Source organism: Heptranchias perlo, chromosome 14, assembly GCF_035084215.1.
Source record: "Heptranchias perlo isolate sHepPer1 chromosome 14, sHepPer1.hap1, whole genome shotgun sequence".
Classification (NCBI taxonomy): Eukaryota; Metazoa; Chordata; class Chondrichthyes; order Hexanchiformes; family Hexanchidae; genus Heptranchias; species Heptranchias perlo.
In genome coordinates, this window is record NC_090338.1 from 26,087,790 (window position 1) to 26,110,242 (window position 22,453).

The window sequence follows — 22,453 nt, forward strand, 5'->3', positions numbered from 1 at the left end:
CTTGCAATTTTAATTTGCAATTGGCAGGGGAAGCCTCCTTAAGTTGGCGGAGTCCTCTCTTAATATGCAGATGACTTAATTGGGGCCTGATCTACCATTTTTACCTGAGGCCTGAGTCTGAGGGCAGATGAAACCTGGAACAGGAGCCAGACCCAGCAGAGGCTCAGTAAAGTGAGTTTAAATTTTTTTTTACAGGTTTCCATGTGGGCCTGGAGGAGCAAGAGTGCCTCTCTGGGTCCCACAAAGAAACCTGGGTCCTTCCCTTTCCTGAGCTTCTCGTCCCCTCCCTTGTCCAGTATTCCTTTCCCAGAGCACGTACCTTGGGCTCAATTTTGAAACGGAGCCGGTGCGGGGGGGGGGGGTTGGGGGGTCAATTTGTGGTCGGGAAACCCATTAGTACAGGTTTGCAGACATCCTTACGATTTTGACTTTTTTTTTTGTTGTTTTCCCATCCGACTGACCAGCTGATTGACAGGCTCGTCTGAGTCGGATGGGAGACCAGTCAGGAAGAGGATCTCTGCAGGTAAGTCTTTGTTTGCATGGGTGGGGTGGGGGGGTGCCACGGGTGGGCATAGGTGGGCACGGGGGTTGCAACTCACGGGGAGCAGGATCGGGGGTCCTCATTGTTGAGGGGGAGGGTCGGGGGATCGGGGTTGGGGTTGGAGGATCGGGTCGGAGGATCGGGGTCGGGGGTCTGTGATCGGGGGGGGTTTGGGGATCCGCGACCTGGGGTGGGGGGGGTGCGCGATTGAGGTGGGGGGTGGGGGTCAGTGCAGGTAGGTTTGTTGGGCCTGGGGGAAGCACTCCTGCTCCTCCGGGCCCACATGCTGTGCCTTTCTAAGCACTTACCTGCAGTCTCGGGCCTTCTCGCCTCTTTTTACGAGGCGTAAAACAGAAGGCCTGGGAATCCCGGCCCCGGGTGTTGAAATCGGGAATTAGTTCAAAATGGAGGCCTAAAGCCTCCTTGAAAGGTTTTAAGGCCCGACCGGCCTCCTGGGAGCGGGTTGGTCATCCGCCCCCGTGAAAACCGGAAATAGGCAGGTTGGAGGCAGGTTGGAGATGGGTCTGAAACGGTGGCAATTTTCAATGCCCCCCTCCCCTGCCCCTAACCCACCTGATTTTTACTTTTAAAATCGAGCCCCTTGTGTCGGGGACCACTCTCCTGAGTCCCCTGTGGCGGTGACCTGCTGCCCGATTTTAATGGCCAGGCAGCCTCTTCCCGCCGCCTTCCTGGCCGTTTTGGTCCTCTCAGTAAGTAGGTGGTTACTTCATATTAAAATCCTGCTTTAAGGGTCAGTATCAGTTCAAGAGTTCAATGGTCACTACTTTAGAATTGAATCTTACTTTCCTCCTTAACAGACAAAGGCCAAAAGCTAACATTACTACAATATAAAGAAAAATCAATAGCAGAATTACATTAGCACACTTCAAATCGGTCTGATTAACCCTTTCCTTACATATCTATATATTCAATCAAATGCTATGGTAACTGCCAAAATAGTGCAATTAGTTTAGGCAATCTAACTTTACTTGTGATATATGTTCACCTACACAGTAACTGCCAAAATTATTCAAGCTCCCGTGCTTTATTCTAGAAGTTTCAGTGTTACAACCACTGGCTGCCTTGTGAATATGTATAGGCTAATTAATCTGATTCTCGAGAAAATTGTTGTAATTTTTAAAGGCCTGCTGCTGAGAGAAGCAGAAGTGCTGCATGTCATTTTGTCATGATGTCGCATATAAGTGCCACAATGATGCATTTTGACTTGATTTACACATCATCTGATGTATTTGAAAGCAAAGAGGAAAAAAAAGTTCGACAAACACTTTTCATGAAAATGTCAACCCCTTTATTTGTTTCCACATTATTTTGATTGTTTTCAAATTGTCACCATGGTAACAGGAGCAATTATCTGACACAAATTTAACTAGAATTTCCATCAGACTACGCCATTGTTCCAATATCTGAAAACCTACTTGAAAATTAAGGCAGAATGATATTTATCAAGTTCTATAATGTTTACTGAGGACGTGTATAGTGCAGCTTAGCTATCCGTATGATTTAAAGTAGCAATTTAACTGCTTGTACTGGTAATTAAATAGTTGTTCAACAATGTTATCATTGTCTTATGCTGCTTTCATCGTGGCTTAAGTGTTTCGATGTGATAAATTATTATTGTAGGGCATGAATATCAAGTGGATAACATGTCCTGGTTATGGAATCAAGTACAGATAATTTTCCAATAAACTTGAAGTAACGATGTTGCAATCATTAATGCTTCCATATGAATGTCATAACACATTAAAGACACCAAGTAACTGCCAGTCAGCATCCATACTAGTACAGAAAAGGGGTCTAGTAACAAACAAAATTACTCAAATTAAATCAACAATACACATTAAAAATGAAACAGATACCCTGGAATGAGGTCAAGGCAGTAATTTAAACAAGGAGCTTGAAATTTAATTATAAAACGTTACCTTTGTGGCTGGTCATGTCATCTGAACCCTCAATTAGATTATTTCTGTCCAATTTTTACTTGGTGTTTTGCTGAAACTACAATAAAAATTCTTGCAATGCAAAATACAATCAGCAACACAATGATATTACCCTGTTGCTAATGTATCAATGTGTCATGTTTTGTGTTAACATAATCACTCACTCGTTACCAAATTTAGAAGAAAAGAATGCTTCACCAATAAGTAACAAGGGAACAATAAATTTCAGCCTTATGCTCCAGTGGTCATGTTACTTTCAATCTGTCTTCTAAGTTCACATGATGCAATATACTTTTAATAATTCTTTATGGGGATAAGGCGGGAAAGTGAAGTTGAAGTAGAAGATCAGCCATGATCGTATTGAATGGTGGAGCAGGCTCGAGGGGCCATATGGCCTACTCCTGTTCCTTGTTATTATGTTCTTATGTTCTTGCGACTAGCTGATCGAGCAAAAACACTTCTGCACTTACTTCTTTATGAATGAAAATAGATGGCGTAGCTAAATCCAAGAATGATTGCTTCTCTTAAATGTTGTGCCTTGCCAAATCAATTGACATCATAAATAAATCTAGAACAGTGTTCAAATTATGGGCCATACATGGGTGACAAGCTTGGCAATACAGGCCAGAGAGCCAAGATAGCTCAATTCTGCTGCAACTTTTATTTCTCAATCACTGGTTTGTTCTTTTTGAACTTTGTGGACCTGGAGGTTTGGAAAGGGCTGTTCTTAATACTGTTTAATCGGTGGATAAATTCTAAATAAGAATACCAATATTCACCAGTATCAATAGCTTGAGATAAATGCAAATGAATAGGAACATTGATTTCAGCAATAAATGTAGCCCTGGAAGTTCCATGGTATTAAAGTAAGCAGCCTATAAAGATAGAAAGCTTGGATACTCTTGATCCAGAATAAAAGTTACTCTGAGAGTAACATACATCTAGCAGTGCGTTCATACAAACTAACCCACAGGCTGGAGTGTGTTTCAAGGCCATGATACATCAAGGGCTTCAGATGACATCAAACCTACAAAAAAAAGCTTGAGTAGTTTATCAACCTCAATGTTCATTTAAGATCATAGGAATATAAAAACATAATAGGCCAGATTTTGCTGCGGCAGGACATCTAACGGTGTCTGCCATTAGTTAGACTTGCCCCTGCACCCTTCAGCTCAAAGTTTTTTTCCCACTAAATTGCTGAAAGTGCGAGCTGATAATGGCGCAGCAAAGGAAACGGAGCATCTGGGACCTGAGTGAACAGGGAAAGCAACTTAATCAATGAGATTGAAGGATTGGGAAATAAACAACAGAAAGACTGAGAAGTTGGGTGAATTAAAGGGGGTGAATTCAATGTCAAATCAGGTACAGAAAGAGAAATAGAGAAGGAAAGAAAGATTGGATTAAGCGAGGGAGAGAAAAGAGACAGAAAGGAAAAGTAAGAAAAAAAAATGTAAAATTTTAAATTTGACATTTTTAAAATCTGCTAAAACAATTCACAACCTGAAGGAATGAGACTCCACACTTATAATAGTTAATTTTCATGCCAGAGAGGTTGATTGGTAGTCATCAACACTTATCATTAAAAGGGTACTTATGCTTGTAATTAATAGCACTAAATATCTGCGGCGGGTTTAATTTGTATCTACTGTGCAAATGCAGCAACTTCACGACATTCAGTGCATGTCAATCGTTTACGCGAAGCTAATGGCAGGGCAGCAACTTTTGGATATTTGCATTTAACCACACATTGGCCCCTCGCTTGAAGTTGCTGTACCATTTATGCATAAATAACAGCTAGCGCCATTAGCCTCACTGTTATTTTGACAGCAAAATCTGGTCCATTAATTATCAGTAATTGGGAATGGCAATTGGGCCCAAGCCAGTGTCCTTTTCACAGCCACCCACCTTCTCACATACCCTTTAACCTCTTTTCTCTCCAGAAACAAATTCAATTGTTATGTTACCTAATTAAATTCCCTTCTCTGATAGCTCTATTACCCTTTGGGTGAAAAGGTTCTGCTGTCTTTCATTCTTACTGTTAACTTTCCAATTTTTAAGTTGTGTGCCTTGGTATTTTATCCCTTCACCAAAGCACAAATTTTGGATCAATTTTGTAAAACCCCTTCATTATGTTGAAAATGTCATTTCTTAATGTTATGTTTTCTTTCCAAAGAAAACCTGCTTAACTTTTGCTCATAACTTATAACTCTAATTATCATTGTTACTTTTCTCTATATCCAATCAAGGACAATAATATCCTTCCTCTTATTCTTCTATGATATTTTTCATAAGATATCCTTGACAGGGTCTAACCCCCTATACTATGCAGCAACTTTATATATATATATATATATATATATATATATACACTTTAACCCCTTCACTTTTATCAGCAACATTTTCTATGACCCCCCACAACCCCGCACTTTCCAGGCTGAGTGTACCCGAAGTGCCAGTAATAGCAGGTTCAGGTCATTTAATATCAGCCCAACGTACTCCAAGCACAGGTCCACTTCTTGATAGGGGCTTTGGACAAGGAATGGGTATGGAAATCATGCAAGATCTTCAGCAGCAGTCGTGATCATTGGCTGTCAGGCTTCTTAATTGCTGTCCAAAGACATTCTTAAAGAATGCATCTGATGTCCGAAAAAAGGCTACATACCTTTTCTCTTTCTCCAATTTCTTGCTGCCTGCCCTTTATTAGATCTTCTGATCTGAACAGTGCTGGATATAATGCCTAAGGCCCCTTCATCCTGGGCACTGGTCCAATTCAGCATCCTCCCAGCATACTGATTTCTAAATGAGGCAAGTGGCTGTTATACCCCTCCTGCCTCATTTACATAGCAGGGAAAAGCATTCCACGCCCCTTCACAGGAAGATCCAGAAATCCCAAAGCAAAGGAGGGCAAGGAATCAGTATCATGACTCTCTGCCTCTTTTTTTTTCTCTGAAATTGAGCATGCCCAGGACACAAAGCACAGGAATATCAACCTTATATATTCTCCACATGCAGGAAGACGTCTCACAGAACTTTACAAAAAGTTGGGAAAGCTGAGTAAAGTAAAGTAGATGCCAAGGCTATGCACTTGCTGGCAGCCTGAAATGACAGCCAAGGACATTGATGGAATTGAGCCACAAAGGTGCTATTACAAGCTGAAAAGGATGGCTTTGGTGTTGCCAACATTCAGCTAGAGAAAGTGATAGCTCATCCAGGCATTGATATCGTCAAGGTATTTTGAGAGTTTAGCAACCACCTCTGGGTCAATAGAATAGGCAGCAATGTATAGCTGAAATTCAATAGCATGTATGTGAAAGCTGAACCCGTACTTCCGATGAATGTTGCTGGAGGGTAGAATATAGATAATGAAGAGAAGGATGCCAAGCATGAACCCCTGGGGTACGCAAGAGGTGACCATGCAAGCAGAGGAGGAGAAGCCATTAATAGCAATGAGTTAGGTAACCAGGAGAAAGCAGTTTTCTTGTGGTGGACTGCAGAAGAGAGACACTGGAAGAGGATGAGATGTTAAAGTGTGCTCCCATCTGATATCTCAGGTTGATGTAAAAGATCCCATGGCACTATTTGAAGAAGAGCAGGGAAGTTCTCCTAGTGTCCTGGCTAATATTTATCCCTCAACCAACATTACTAAAATAGATTATTTGTTCATTAATCTCATTGTTGTTTGTGGGACCTTGCTGTATGCAAATTGGCTGTCACATTTCTCTACATTACAACGGTGACTACACTTCAAAGTACCTCATTGGCTGTGAAATGGTTTGACAAATGGTCTTGAGGTTGTGAAAGGAGCTATACAAGTGCAAGTTCCTTTATTTCTTTTGGAGTGGTCAATGGTGTTAGAGAGGATGGGAAGAAACAAGGAGCCACAGTCACACTCATTTATGACTTTGACCAGAGTGGTCTCAGAACTACGGATGGGGCAAAAGCCAAAATGTGAGGAGTGGTGAGAGCATAGTTAATCTGAATCTCTGAAGAGCACCGTAACGCTGCATCAGAATGATATTTCAGTTTCACATGGTAACCACTCTTGTGTTCTCTCTTAAGTGAGATTGCCAATTTAGCACCAATTAGTACTACACTCTGGGCAGTTTTGTGCTGGTGAACTACATCAACTGGGAACTGGGTTGTATTAGTCCCAGACTCATTTTAATTAGAGCACTCAGTCAGCAAAGAGAAGAGACCTCCATCCTTTCAATATAGGCTGGATTTAAAGTCAGGTCCCAGGACTGAAAGGATAGCATTTAAGCTTGTTGTCTTATCCCAGCTTCCTTGGTCTGTACTAATTTGTATTTCATTCATATACCTATTTGATGAGAATCAGACAGGTTTAATTTAAAACCAGTCCAGATGAGAGATGAAGGGGAATTGCTCCCAGGTATATTTTTAACAAGAGGGAATTTCTTCCAGCTATTGTGTGACCCTCTCTACAATAATATATTGTAACCCTCCCTCAGGTTTCTTGTATTATGCAATGACGATCTAGGTTTAACATGTTATGTAATTAAAACAGACAAATGCACAGAGTATTAAAAGACCTCAAAAAATTTCAGGCTCCTTAAACCATATTATAAAGTTCATTGATGCTTCATTTTATGCCACTTCTTTATGTTAATGATCACCTTCTACAATCAGAGGACACTTAATAAAGATAAATTAATTGTTTTATGCAGAAGTCAGGTCCCAGAATCATCATCATCATCATCATCATCACCCAGTATCCACAATGATAACCCTCAGCTTCTGAGCATTCTAAATGTATTAATTATTCTTGAATGTACTTTCATTTATTAAGCAACTAAAAATACATTTAAAATGTCAGTATCTGCACGTGCTGAAAATAATATGTTAAACTAAGCCATTTAAAAAGGAACAATATTATCGTGACTTGCAGGAGTTTTGGGACAGGCATAATTCTTGGTGCAGCCCACTCTGAAACTCAGATTAAATATTGCTTTGTTGGTTGTTTGGAAATGTTCTTTCTGTACCTACTGTAATGTGAACTACTAAAATTAGTTTTAGTGTTTCAGTGTTAACTTTATATAATAATGAATGTCGCATGCATAACTGATTATCTCATCAGCAATAAGAGTTTTTTTTTTCAGTTTACAACCTTGGTAAATTGTCTTGTAAGACATTGCCTCATAAAACATCAATCACCTATTCACAAACAAAAACTCTCTGCCAAGTGCCCTGCTGTGTTGTGCTGAAATCTATCTTGTACCACAGTGTACTTTCCACTGCCAGACGGATGTTATAGCTTCTCCTTCATGCAGTACTTTATAAAAAAAGATGATACCACTGTAATTAGCTTGTAGCTATGCTATAATTTTTTGCAGGTGATAATTCTTAAAAGCAAATCTATTTTAGGATATTTTACAGCAACTGAGTGAAAGCTGGTTACTGAAATGTTGGGGCCATAATTTGCTGTCAAAATAACGATGAGGCTAATGGTGCTCGCCATTATAAGAACATAAGAAATAGGAGCAGGAGTAGGCCATACGGCCCCTCGAGCCTGCTCCGCCGTTCTACCTCAACTCCACTTTCCCGCCCTATACCCATATCCCTTGATTCCCTTAGTGTCCAAATACCCATCGACCTCAGTCTTGAATATACTCAACGACTGAGCATGGAAAGCCCTCTGGGGTAGAGAATTCCAAAGATTCACGACCCCCTGAGTGAAGAAATATTTCCTCCTCTCAGTCTTAAATGGCTGACCCCTTTTCTTGAGACTATGACCCCTAATTCTACACTCTCCAGCCACGGAAAACAACCTCTCAAGCCCTTGTCAAGCCCTCTAAGAATTTTATATGTTTCAATGAGATCACCTTTCATTCTTCTAAACTCCAGAGTTTATAGGCCCTTTTATGCGCAAATGCTACAGCAACTTCAGGCCAAGGCAGATGCGAGGTTAAACGTGGAAATCCAAAAGCTGCTGTCCGAGAAGCACCGCTCTGCCATTAGCTTCGCAAAAACGACATCTCGCCGCCTGCCTCACCATTCAAATGCATTGAACGGCATGAAGTTGCTGTATTTTCTGAGTAGATACGAACTAAACTCGCCACAGAAAGTTAAGTCTTGTCCATTTCGGTCTAAGTACCCTTTCAACAACGTGATGTGTTAATTATTGCAGCCAGCCTCTCTCTCACTGAAAATTAACTATTACAAGTGTGGAGTCTCATTCTGTCAGGTTTTAATTGTTGTTGGAGATATAAAATTTTGTCAAATATAAAATTTTTTTTTTTTACTTTTCCTTTGTCTCTTTTTTCTCTCTCTCTTTTCCAATCTTTCTTTCCCTCTCTTTATTTCTCTTTCTGTACCTGATTTGACATTGAATTCACCCACTCTAATTTACACTTCCTTTTAAGTCCTTGCGCTGTTAATTTCACAATCCTTCAATCTGATTGATTAAGAAGATACACAGTTGCTTTCCCTGTTCACTCAGGTCCCAGATGCCCTGTTTCCCTCGCTGTGACATTATCGGCTTGCACTTTCACCAACTTGCCACACAAAAAATTTAAAAATCTAAATGTGTAAGGGCAAGTCTAACTAATGACAGATGCTGTTAGATGCCCTGCTACAGCAAATTATGGCCCATTATGTTTCTTACATTGCACTACAAAACATGGCATGAATTTGCCACTCTAAGTAAAATGAGTTTAGGTCAACTTCACACCTCATCGGTGCAAGTGTACAAAAGAAAATAGCTTGTAACTTGGTATTGAATCAGAAATCGAAGAAAGGCCATAAGAATGGCTGGTTTGGAAAATAGAATTGTCATGCTTATGCAGTATGGTTTGAGGAACATAGGAACAGGAGTAGGCCATTTAGCCCCTCGAGCCTGTTCCGCCATTCAATGAGATCATGGCTGATCTTTGACCTAACTCCATATACCCGCCTTAGCTCCATATCCCTTAATACTTTTGGTTAACAAAAATCTATCAATCTCAGATTTAAAATGAACAATTGAGCTAGCCTCAACTGCCGTTTGCTAAAAAGAGTTCCAAGCTTCTACCATCCTTTCTGTGTAGAAATGTTTACTAACTTCACTCCTGAAAGTCCTGGCTCTAATTTTTAGGTTATGTCCTTTTAAGAGAGAATACGAAAAGGTCTAACATAGAACAATGAACAATGAACAATTGAGCTAGCCTCAACTGCAAAGAGTGCAGTTGAGGCTAGCTCAATTGTTCATTTTAAATCTGAGATTGATAGATTTTTGTTAACCAAAAGTATTAAGGGATATGGAGCTAAAGCGGGTATATGGAGTTAGGTCAAAGAGTGCATGTGCGTAAATATACGAAGTGCGGTAAATAAGGTTGGTGAGATGCAGGCCCAAATAGCCACATGGGAATATGATGTAGTGGTGAAAATGGAGACCTGGCTCAAAAAAGGGCAGGATTGGGTACTAAATATTCCTGGATACAAGATGTTTAGGAAAGATGGGGAAGGAAGAAAGAAGCAGGGTGGGGGGAGGGGGATGGGGATGGCAGGAATGATTAAGGAGAATATTGCAGTGCTGAAAAGAGAGGATGTCCTTGAGGGGTCAAAGACAGATCTATTTGGTTGGAGTTAAGAAACAGCAGCAGAATTGTATTCCAGCACAATCCATAACCTCACGGCCCAGCATATTCCTCACTCTACCATTACTAACAAGCCAGGGGATCAACCCTGGTTCAACGAGGAAGAGCATGCCAGGAGCAGGACCAGGCATACCTAAAAATGAGGAGCCAACCTGGTGAAACTACAACACAGGACAACATGCATGCTAAACAGTGGAAGCAACATGCTATAGACAGAGCTAAGCGATTCCACAATTAACGGATCAGATCAAAGCTCTGTAGACCTGCCATATCCAGTCATGAATGGTGGTGGACAATTGAACAACTAACGGGAGGAGGAGGCTCCATCAACATCCCCATCCTCAATGATGCCAGAGTCCAGCATGTGAGTGCAAAAGACAAGGCTGAAGCGTTTGCAACCATCTTCAGCCAGAAGTCCCAAATGGATGATCCATCTCTGCCTCCTCCCCATCTTCCTATCCCCACAATCACAGAAGCCAGTCTTCAGCCAATTCGATTCACTCCACGTGATATCAAGAAATGGCTGAGGGCACTGGATATAGCAAAGGCTATCGGTCCTGAATACATCCCGGCTGTCGTGCTGAAGACTTGTGCTCCAGAACTAGCTGCGCCTCTAGCCAAGCTGTTCCAGTACAGCTATAACACTGGCATCTACCTGACAATATGGAAAATTGCCCAAGCATGTCCTGTCCACAAAAAGCAGGACAAATCCAATCCAGCCAATTACCGCACCATCAGTCTACTCTCAATCTACTCCCATGAACGAATAAAAAAAAAATCATCAGCAAAGTAATGGAAGGTGTTGTCGACAGTGCTATCAAGCGGCACTTACTCACCAATGTTCATTTTGGGTTCCGCCAGGACCACTCAGCTCCGGACCTCATTACAGCCTTGGTCCAAACATGGACAAAAGAGTTGAATTCCAGAGGTGAGGTGAGAGTGACTGCCCTTGACATCGAGGCAGCATTTGACAGAATGTGGCACCAAGGAGCCCTAGTAAAATTGAAGTCAATGGGAAATAGGGGGAAAATTCTCCAGTGGCTGGAGTCATACCTAGCACAAAGGAAGATGGTAGTGATTGTAGGAGGTCAATCCTCTCAGCCGCAGGACATTGCTGCAGGAGCTCCTCGGGGCAGTGTCCTAGGCCCAACCATCTTCAGCTGCTTCATCAATAACCTTCCCTCCAACATAAGGTCAGAAATGGGGATGTTCGCCGATGATTGCACAGTGTTCAGTTCCATTCGCAACCCCTCAGATAATGAAGCAGTCCGTGCCCGCATGCAGCAAGACCCGGACAACATCCAGTCTTGGGCTGATAAGTGGCAAGTAACATTCGCACCAGACAAGTGCCAAGCAATGATCATCTCCAACAAAAGAGAGTCTAATCACCTTCCCTTGACATTCAACGGCATTACCATCGCCGAATCCCCCACCATCAACATCCTGGGAGTCACCATTGACCAGAAACTTAACTGGACCAGCCATATAAATACTCTGGCTATGAGCAGGTCAGAGGCTGGGTATTCTGTGGCGAGTGACTTACCTCCTGACTCCCCAAAGCCTTTCCACCATCTACAAGGCACAAGTCAGGAGTGTGATGGAATACTCTCCACTTGCCTGGATGATTGCAGTTCCAACAACACTCAAGAAGCTCGACACCATCCAGGACAAAGCAGCCCGCTTGATTGGCACCCTATCCACCACCCTAAACATTCACTCCCTTCACCACCGGCGCTCAGTGGCTGCAGTGTGTACCATCTACAGGATGCACTGCAGCAACTCACCAAGGTTTCTTCGACAGCACCTCCCAATTCCACGACCTCTACCACCTAGAAAGATAAGGGCAGCAGGCACATGGGAACAACACCACCTGCACATTCCCCTCCAAGTCATACACCATCCTGATTTGGAAATATATTCCATCATCGTTGCTGGGTCAAAATCCTGGAACTCCCTATCTAACAGCACTGTGGGAGACCCTTCACCACACGGACTGCAGCGGTTCAAGAAGGCGGCTCACCACCAACTTCTCAAGGGGAATTAGGGATGGGCAAATAAATGCTGCCCTTGCCAGCGACGCCTGCAGCCCATGAATGAATAACAAACCACCAACTAATGGGAAGGCTATAGAGGAACAAATTTGCAGGGAAAATACAGAGAAGTGCAAGAACTATAAAGTAGTGATAATGGGGAACTTCAACTATCCTAGTATAGACTGGGGTAATAATAGTGTAAAGAAAAAAGAGGGGGAGGAATTTCTGAAGTGTGTTCTGGAGACCTTTTTTGATCAGTATGTTTCTGGCCCAATGAGGAGGGAGGCATTGCTGGATCTAGATCTGGGGAATGAAGTGGAGTAAGTGTTTAGTGGGGGAACATTTAGGGAACACTGATCATAGTATCATAAGGTTTAGATTAGTTATGGAAAAGGACAAGGAGCACCCCAGAGTAAAAATACTTAATTTGATGAGGGCCAATTTCATTGGTTGATAACGGATCTGGCCCAAGTAAATTGGAATCATAGATTAGCAGGCAAAACTATAATCGAACAATGGGCGGCCTTTAAAGAGGAGATGGTTCAGGTACAATATAGGTACGTTCCCACGAAGAGTAAAGGTAGGGCAACCAAAGCCAGAGCTCCCTGGATGACGAAAGAGATAGTAAGATGAAGCAGAAAAAGGGGGCATATGACAGATGTCAGGTTGATAATACAAACGAGGTCAAGGCTGAATATAGAAAGTACAGAGGAGAAGTGAAAATGGAAATAAGAGTGGCAAAGAGAGAGTATGAGAATAGACTGGTGGCTAACATAAAAGGGAATCCAAAGGTCTTCTCTCGGCATATAAATAGTAAACGGGTAGTAAGAGGAGGGGTGGGGCCGATTAGGGACCACAAAGGAGATCTACGCATGGAGGCAGAGGGCATGTCTGATGTACTAAATGAGTACTTTGCATCTGCCTTTACCAAGAAAGAAGATGCTGCCAAAGTCATAGTAGAAGGAGAGGTAGTTGAGATACTGGATTGATAAAGAGGAGGTACGAGATAGACTGGCTGTACTTTAAGTAAATAAGTCATCCAGTCCAGATGGGATGCATCCTAGGTTCCTGAGGGAAGTAAGTGTGGAAATTGCAGAGGTGCTAGCCATAATCTTCCAATCATCCTTAGATGTGGGTGCCAGAGGACTGGAGACTTGCAAATGCTACACCCTTGTTCAAAAAAGGATTATAAGTATAAATCCGACAACTACAGGCCAGTCAGTTTAACCTCGGTGGTAGGGAAGCTTTTTGAAACAAAATCCAGGACGAAATTAATAGTCACTTGGACAAGTGCGGATTAATAAAAGAAAGCCAGCATGGATTTGTTAAAGGCAAATCGTGTTTAACTAACTTGTTTGAGTATTTTGATAAGGTAACAAATAGCGTTAATGAGGGCAAAGCAATTGATGTTGCGTATATGGACTTTCAAAAGGAGTTTGATAAAGTGCCACATAATATGCTTGTGGAATAAAAGGAAGCCCAAGGAATAAATTGGCTGATTGACAAGAGACAGAGAGTAGTGGTGAACGTTTGTTTTTCAGACTGGAGGGAGGTGTACAGTGGTGTTCCCCAGGGGTCGGTACGAGGACCACTGCTTTTTTTTGATATATATATTAATGACTTGGACTTGGATGTACAAGGCACAATTTCAAAATTTGCAGATGACACAAAACTTGAAGAGTAGTGAACAGTGAGGAGGATAGTAATAGACTTCAAGATGACATAGACAGGCTGGTGGAATGGCCGGACACATGGCAGATGAAATTTAATGCAGAGAAGTGCGAAGTGATAATTTTTGACAGGAAGAATGAGGAGAGACAACATAAACTAAATGGTACAATTCCACAAAGAGGTGCAGGAACAGAGAGCCCTGGGGGTATATGTGCACAAATCTTTGAAGGTGGTAGACAGGTTGAGAAAGTGGTTAAAAAAGCATACGGGATCTTGGGCTTTATAAATAGAGGCATAGAGAACAAAAGCAAGGAAGTTATGTTGAACCTTTATAAAATACTGGTTCGGCCACAGCTGGAAAATTGTATCCAATTCTGGGCATCGCACTTTAGGAAGGATGTGAAGGTCTTAGAGAGGGTGGGGAAAAGATTTACTAGAATGGTTCCAGGGATGAGGGACTTCAGTTACGTGGATAGACTGGAGAAGCTGGGGTTGTTCTCCTTAGAGCAGAGAAGGTTAGGAGAAGCTTTGATAGAAGTGTTCAAAATCATGAAGGTTTCAGATAAAGTAAATAAAGAGAAACTGTTCCCACTGGCGGAAGGGTCAAGAACCAGAGGACACAGATTTAAGGTGATTGGCAAAACAACCAAAGGTGACATGAGGAAACATGTTTCATGCAGTGAGTAGTTATGATCTGGAATGCACTGCCTGAAAGGGTCGTGGAAGCAGATTCAATCATGACTTTCAAAAAGGAATTGGATAAATTCTTGAAGGGAAAATTTTGCAGGGCTACCGGGGAAAGAGCCGGAACATTGGACTAACAGGATTGTTCTTACAAAGAGCTGGCACGGGCTCGATGGGCTGAATGGCCTCCTTCTGTGCTGTGATTCTATGTCCCCTAGCACTAGATTCCCCAACCAGCGGAAATAGTTTCTCTCTATTTGCCCTATCAATTCCCCTTAATATCTTGAAAAGTTCGATCAAATCACCCCTTAATCTTTTAAATTGCAGGGAATAGAACCTTAGTTTGTGTAATCTCACCTTGTAATTTAACCCTTGGAGTCCAGATATCATTCTAGTAAATCCATGCTGCACTCCCTCCAAGGCCAATATATCCTTCCTAAGGTGCAGTGCCCAGAACTGAATGCAGTATTCCAGGTGTGGTCCAACCAGGGCTTTGGATAGCTGTAGCATAACTTTTACCCCCTTGTATTCTAGTCCTCTAGATATAAAGGCCTGCATTCCTTCAGCCTTTTTGATTATTTTCTGTACCTGTCCATGACACCTTAATGACCTATGTACATGGACCCCTAAGTGTCTTTGGACCTCCACTGTTTCGAGCGTTTCACCATTTAGGAAGTACTCAGATGTATCCTTTTTAGGTCCAAAGTGGATGACGTCACACTTGCCTACATTGAGATCCATTTGTCACAGTTTTGCCCATTCACTTAATATCTCTGTATTTTATATTTCCATCTACACTGCTTACAATGCTGCTTATCTTTGTGTCATTGGCAAACTTGGATATGTGGCTCTCTATCCTGTCATCTAAGTCATTAATAAATACAATGAATAGTTGAGACCCCAACACAGATCCCTGTGGGACACCATTAATCACATCCTGCCAATTTGAGTACCTGCCCATTATCCCTACTCTCTGTCTCCTGCCGTTCAGGCAATTTCTTAATCAGGGCAATAATTCGCCCTCAATTCCATGGTCTCTCTCTACCATTGCTATTTTTCAATGGTAGTGTTAAGGCAGCTATTAAAACATTTAAGTTTTCAGCTATTGGTATTCAAACATTAACAATGTGCTTAATGCATGAAATGATTGAATACCAATAGCTAAAAACTTAAATATTTTAATAGCTTTCTTAATACTACCACTGAAAAATAGCAGTGTTGGAGACCATTGCTATTTCCCACAGGTAGGAAGCCCTGTCACATGTCAATAGGGACAACTTCCCCATTTTTTGTTTAAGCAGTGGGCTTTCATGACTTCATCAGGAGATTAGGTTTGACACTTACTCAGCCAACAATATGAGGGAAAGTAGACATACAGAGGTCAAAAATCTACTAGAACAGTGGCAGCATGGGACTCCAGGCTGTCTGCAGCAATGGCCACCAACCCTGTCCCAAATCCTAGGCAAGGGTCATTAGGATGCAAAAGGTGGGCACATCACACATTAAAGAGTTTGAATTATTCCTGTTGATGCAGCTCCCTTGGACTTTGCACAAAGACTGAGCCCCTTTAAATTCCATTTTCAGGTATTATGTACTCAGGATATCTCATCCCATCCATGTTTAAAATCTCCTAAGATTAGTTGTTGCTTGATGTATTATTTGCGGACACTGTTTATTTCTAGCAATAAAGAAGGCCATCTGTAACAGCATGAGCTCTGTGTGAAAGTTTTATAAATCAGACACATTAATTCTGATCATACACTCAAACAGAGGACTGCAATTCCCTTTTTCTCCAATGACCTCATTCCTTTGTTAGTATTGTTGTCTACTTCAATGACAATTTTTCCAAGTTGTAGTGTAGTCCCATATGGATTTAACTTTGGATTGAGACCTGACTGTAATGACCACCTCCAGAACTGACTTGAAAGACAAGCAGGGCTTCTTCATCTTCCATTACTCCCTTTTTATTTCTATAGATTGCAAAATGATTAATAGGAAATTAAATTGATGCTTTAAGTATGAAGAAAAACCACAGAGCTGAGTTTGTTTTCATTAAAGAAAACATGGCATTTGAGAGCTGATTCCATGATCCGGCACTCCCAACAACTTGCATTTATATTGCGCTTTTAACGTAGTAAAACGTCCCAAGGCACTTCACAGGAGTGTTATCAAACAAAATTTGACATCGAGCCACATAAGGAGATATTAGGGCAGGTAGCCACAAGTTTGGTCAAAGAGATAGGTTTTAAGGAGCATCTTAAAGGAGAGCGAGGTAGGGAGGCAGAGAGATTTAGGGAGAGAACCAGGTGAAACAGAAAACTATCTTCCATCCTCCTTATCATAGAATCATAGAAAGGTTACAATACGGAAGGAGGCCATTCGGCCCATTGAGTCCACACCGGCTTTATGCAAGAGCAATCCAGCTAATCCCACTCCCCATCCTATCCCCGTTGCCCTGCAGATTTTTTCCTTTCAAGTACTTATCCAGTTCCCTTTTGAAGGCCATGATTGAATCTGCCTTCACCAACCCCACGGGCAGTGGATTCCAGATCCTAACCACTCGCTGTGTAAAGTTTTTCCTCATGTCACCTTTGGTTCTTTTGCCAGTCACCTTAAATCTATATCCTCTGGTTCTTGACCCTTCCACCAATGGGAACAGTTTCTCTCCATCTACTCTGTCTAGACCCTTCAAATCTCTATCAAATCTCCTCACAACTGTCTCTGTTCCAGGGAGAACAACCCCAAAAAAACAACTATTTTCAACTCCCACCTGCCCCTGACCCACCCGTTCTTGAGGGTTAAAATCACCCCCTATGCCTCTATTTATAAAGCCCAAGATCCCGTATGCTATTTTATCCACTTTCTCAGCCTGCCCTGCCATCTTCAACGATTTGTGCACATATACCCCAGATCTCTCTGTTCTTGTACCCCTTTTGGAGTTGTGCCCTTTGGTTTATATTGCCTCTCCTCGTTCTTCCTACCGAAATGTATCACTTCACATTTTTCAGCGTTAAATTTCATCTGTCACATGTCCGCCCATGCCACGAGCCTGTCTATGTCCTCTTGAAGTCTATCACTATCCTCCTCACTGTTTTGTGTCATCTGCAAATTTTGAAATTGTGCCCTGTACATCCAAGTCCAAGTCATTAATTTATATCAAGAAAAGCAGTGGTCCCAGCTCTGACCCCTGGGTAACACCACTGTACACCTCCCTCCAGTCTGAAAAACAACCGTTCACCACTATTCTTTGTTTCGTGTCCCTTAGCCAATTCTGTATCCATGTTGCTACTGCTCCCTTTATTCCATGGGCCGCAATCTTTATGATAAGCCTACCGTGCGGCACTTTATCAAACGCCTTTTGAAAGTCCATATGCTCCACATCAACTGCATTGCCCTCATCTACCTCTCTGTTACCTCATCAAAAAACTCTATCAGGTTAGTTAAACACGATTTGCCTTTAATAAATCCGTGCTGGCTTTCCCTAATCAATCCACCCTCGTCCAAGTGACTGTTAATTCTGTCCCAGATTATCGTTTCTGAAAGTTTCCCCACCACTGAAGTTAAATTGACTGGCCAATAGTTGCTGAGTTTATCCACACATCATTTTTTGAACAAGGGTGTAACATTTGCAATTCTCCAGTCCTCTGGCACCATCCCCGTATTTACGGATGTTTGGAAAATTATGGCCTGTACCTCCACAATTTCCACCCTTACTTTCCTCAGCAACCTAGGATTCATCCCATCCGGACCGGGTGACTTATCTACTTTAAGTACAGCTAACCTTTCTAGTACCTCTTCTTTATCAATTTTTAGCCCATCCAGTATCTCAACTATATCTTCCTTTACTGAGACGCTGGCAGCATCTTCTTCATTGATAGAGACAGATGCAAAGTACTCATTTAGTACCTCAGCCATCCCCTCTGCCTCCATGTGTAGATTTCCTAATTGGCCCCACCCTTCCTCTTACTACCTGTTGTCTGTTTACATGCCTATAGAAGACTTTTGGATTCCCTTTTATGTTGGCCGCCAGTCTATTATCGTACTCTCTCTTTGCCCCTCTTATTTCCTTTTTCACTTCCCCTCTGAATTTTCTATATTCTGCCTGGTTCTCACTTGTGTTCTCATTCTGACATCTGTCATAAGCCCTTTTTTTCCATTTCATCTTACTCACTATCTCTTTTGTCATCCAGGGAGCTCTGGCTTTAGTTGCCCTATCTTTCTGCCTCATGGGAATGTGTCTAGATTGTACCCGAACCATCTCCTCCTTAAAGGCCGCTCACTGTTCAATTACAGTTTTGCCTGCCAATCTTTGATTCCAATTTACCCGGGCCAGATCTGTTCTTATCCCATTGAAATTGGCCTTCCTCCAATTGAGTATTTTTACTTTAGAGTGGTCCGTGTCCTTTTCCAAAGCTATTCTAAACCTTTTGATACTATGATCGCTGCTCCCCCACTGACACTTGCTCCACTTGGCCCACCTCATTCCCTAGAACCGAGTCCAGCAATGCCTCCTTCCTCGTTGGGCTGGAAAAATACTGGTTAAGAAAGTTATCCTGAACACATTTTAAAAATTCCTCCCTCTCTGTGCCCCTTATTATTATTGTTATCCCAGTCTATATTAGGATAGTTAAAGTCCCCAGTTATTACTACTCTATAGCTTTTCACCTCTCTGTAATTTCCCTGCAAATTTGCTCCTCTATATCCTTCCCACTAGTTGGTGGCCTATAGACTGCACCCAGTAGTGTAATGGCACCTCTTTTATTTCTTAACTCTAACCAAATAGATTCTGTCCTTGACCCCTCCAGAACATCCTCTCTCTCCAGTACTGTAATATTCTCCTTAATCAATACTGCCACTTTCCCTCCTTTCTTTCTTTCCCTATCTTTCCTGAACACCTTGTATCCAGGAATATTTTTCGTACCCAATTCTGCCCTTTTTTGAGCCAGGTCTCCATTATTGCCACAACATCGGATTCCCATGTGGCTATTTGCGCCTGCAGCTCACCAACCTTGTTTACCATGCGTTGTGCATTTACACACAAGCACTGCAAACCAACCTTAGACTTTCTTGTACTCTCTCTTAGTCTGATCCCACCTAATACTGTATTATTACTTGCTTTAGTGCTATTTTTCTCTCCCAATCCTTTGTGTCCCTTGTTTCTCCTTTCCATTGCTACATTCTGGTCCCCTTCCCCCTGCCAAATTAGTTTAACCCCCCCCCAACCACACCACTAGCGAACCTCCCTACGAGGACATTGGTCCCAGCTCCGTTGACGTGCAACCCGTCCTGCCTGTACAGGTCTGACCTTCCCCAGAACTGGTCCCAATGCCCCAGGAATCTGCAAGAAAGCGGACAAGATCCCGAAAGGACTACAGATCACTAACCCACTCAAGTCGACATACAACTCAGATTACGCTGAGAGACTCTGCCGTCGTACCTCTCGCACACTCTGCAACCATCTCGTACACCAACTCTACAGCAGACGCCGCAACCTCGAAACCAAGATAGAGTCCATACTCTCAACCTGTACTCAGGACACAGCAGACCAGCTACGAGACACCGCCAAACAGGCGAGGCAACGGAACTACGCTGCCTACATGAAATCCAGGAATCTAAAGCCTTCCCTCCTGCACCACCTCTCCAGCCACGCATTCATCTGCTCTGTCCTCCTATTTCTATGCTCACTAGCCGTGGCACCGGGAGTAATCCGGAGATTACTACCTTTGAGGTCCTACTTCTTAATCTCTTTCCTAACTCCTTAAAATCTGCCTGCAGGACCTCATCCCTCTTTCTATCTTTTTCATTGGTACCAATATGGACCACGACCTTTGGCTGTTCACCCTCCTCCTGCCCCCACCCCAGAATGTTCTGCAGCTGCTCAGTGACATCCTTAACCCTGACAGCAGGGAGGCAACATACCATCCTGGAATCACGTCTGCAGCCACAGAAACGCCTGTCTGCTCCCCTAACTATAGAATCCCCTATCACGATTACTCTCCTGACCTTTCTCCTTCCCCCCCCCCCCCCCCAACCCTGTACAGCTGAGCCATCCATGGTGCTGTGGACTTGGCTGTGGCTGCACTCCCCTGAGGAATCCTCTCCCTCGCCAGTATTCAAAACTGAATACTGGTTAGAGAATAAGATGCACTCAGGGAACTCCTGCACCACCTGCCTGGTCTTCCTTGTCTGTCTTACTTCATAATGTTGTTGCATAAAGCAACTCTCTTGCTTTTTTCCTTTCCACATGCTAAAAGTGGCAGGCTGACTAAAAGTACGGTGGGAAATGAAAACAATTAAGTACCTTTTCTACCTTATTTCTGCTCTCAGTTCAGGACCATGATAGTGGACGGTGTAACTTTGGTTAATGAGTAGTAATAAGTCAGATGAGATATATTTACACAATTACTCCCAACTCTCTTTAAAATGATGTTTCCCATTACTCAAATCAAGGAAATTCTGAGAGTCAACAAGAGGAGAACCAATTAGATTTTCAAACACTTTAGCGTACAGAACACCTGATCTTACACCTCGCTGTTGGTTGCAAAATTTGTCTGCTTTATCTTTTCATGGTTGTTAAATGAGCCATCTAGATCCATTTCAAAATCTCTTCCAGAAAACCATTAGTCCTCTTTTCCTAGGGATTAAATTTGAATGCTTTGGAATTTACCATTTTGAAATGTTCCATTTTGTATAATCTTGAGATGTACTTTTTCTGAGCCATTGCATGTAAATTAAGTAACGGCCCCTGTCCAAATGTCATTCTTGGTTATGTATTTTTTTCTTTTATAAACTTTTCATTTTGTGCATTCCCCTTTGTTTTTATTTTGTTCACTAAGCATTCACAGCATCCTTGGACCAACAACACATATAAGTCATGTTCTGGGATATTTAATTTTTTTTTCTCACAGAAAGCATTTGGAATGAGTTATGTTTAAGAGTTGTGTTTTAAAAGAAAACAAATTTTCATATGTTTTTTAAAAAGAGCAACAGGCTGCAGGCATTAAAGCCAGATGAGCCAGTTTGTGAATGTCATAACTCAGTCTATTTTAAACTGATACAATGAGAATCAATTGTCTCATCCCCAACCCATTAAACTAGGATAGCCACTATACATTTTGAGAAGAGCAGATGTTTCCCAAGCATCTGCAACCCAAGAAGGGAGGAGAAGTACCCAATTTTATTGACACATCTACTAGCAAATCACTTAACCGGAAAGAATTCGGAGTGCAGATAGATAAAGCCATTAAAAAAAAATCCAGTAGAATTTTTGGTTTTATAAATGGAGGCACTGAGTACAAGATTAAGAAAGTAATAATGAATTCATACCAAACAGTTAGAGTACTTTGTGTAATTTTTATTCCCCCCCTCCCCCCATTATAAAAAGGACATTAAAGACATAGACAGCATTCAGCATAAATTCACCAGAATGATGCCAGGAGTAGAATACTATAGCCAGAAAGAGAGACATAAGATAATGGCACTATTTCCACTGGAGCAGAGACGACCAAAAGGAAATTTAATACAGGTTTTTAAAATTATGAAGTGTTTTGATAGAGTGAACTGGGAAAGATTGTTTCCTTTAGTTGGGTGATGAGAGTTTATCAATTACCATGAGGTTGCCAAATGAAAATTCATGCATTGTTAATTTCCAGATCAGTTAAATATATAATCTTAGACAAAGGTGATCCTGACCTACCAGATTTTTACAAGTTACTTAGAGCACGCAGGTCACAGCAAGCCAGGAGCTCCCAGTTATGGCTTGTGCTTCTCACAAGCACGTACATACAATCAACATCATCCATTCTTTGTGTTTGGTTCCCCTTATAATTAAATTAAATGTGTTTATTCAATATAACAAAATCACTAATGGGGACATTACAGCTAATGTTGTCCTGAGTGAATGTGTGTATATAAGTGTTCAGAAGCTGCTGCAATTTTGGACAATGCCAGGGGACTGCCAGTGCATGTGGAACC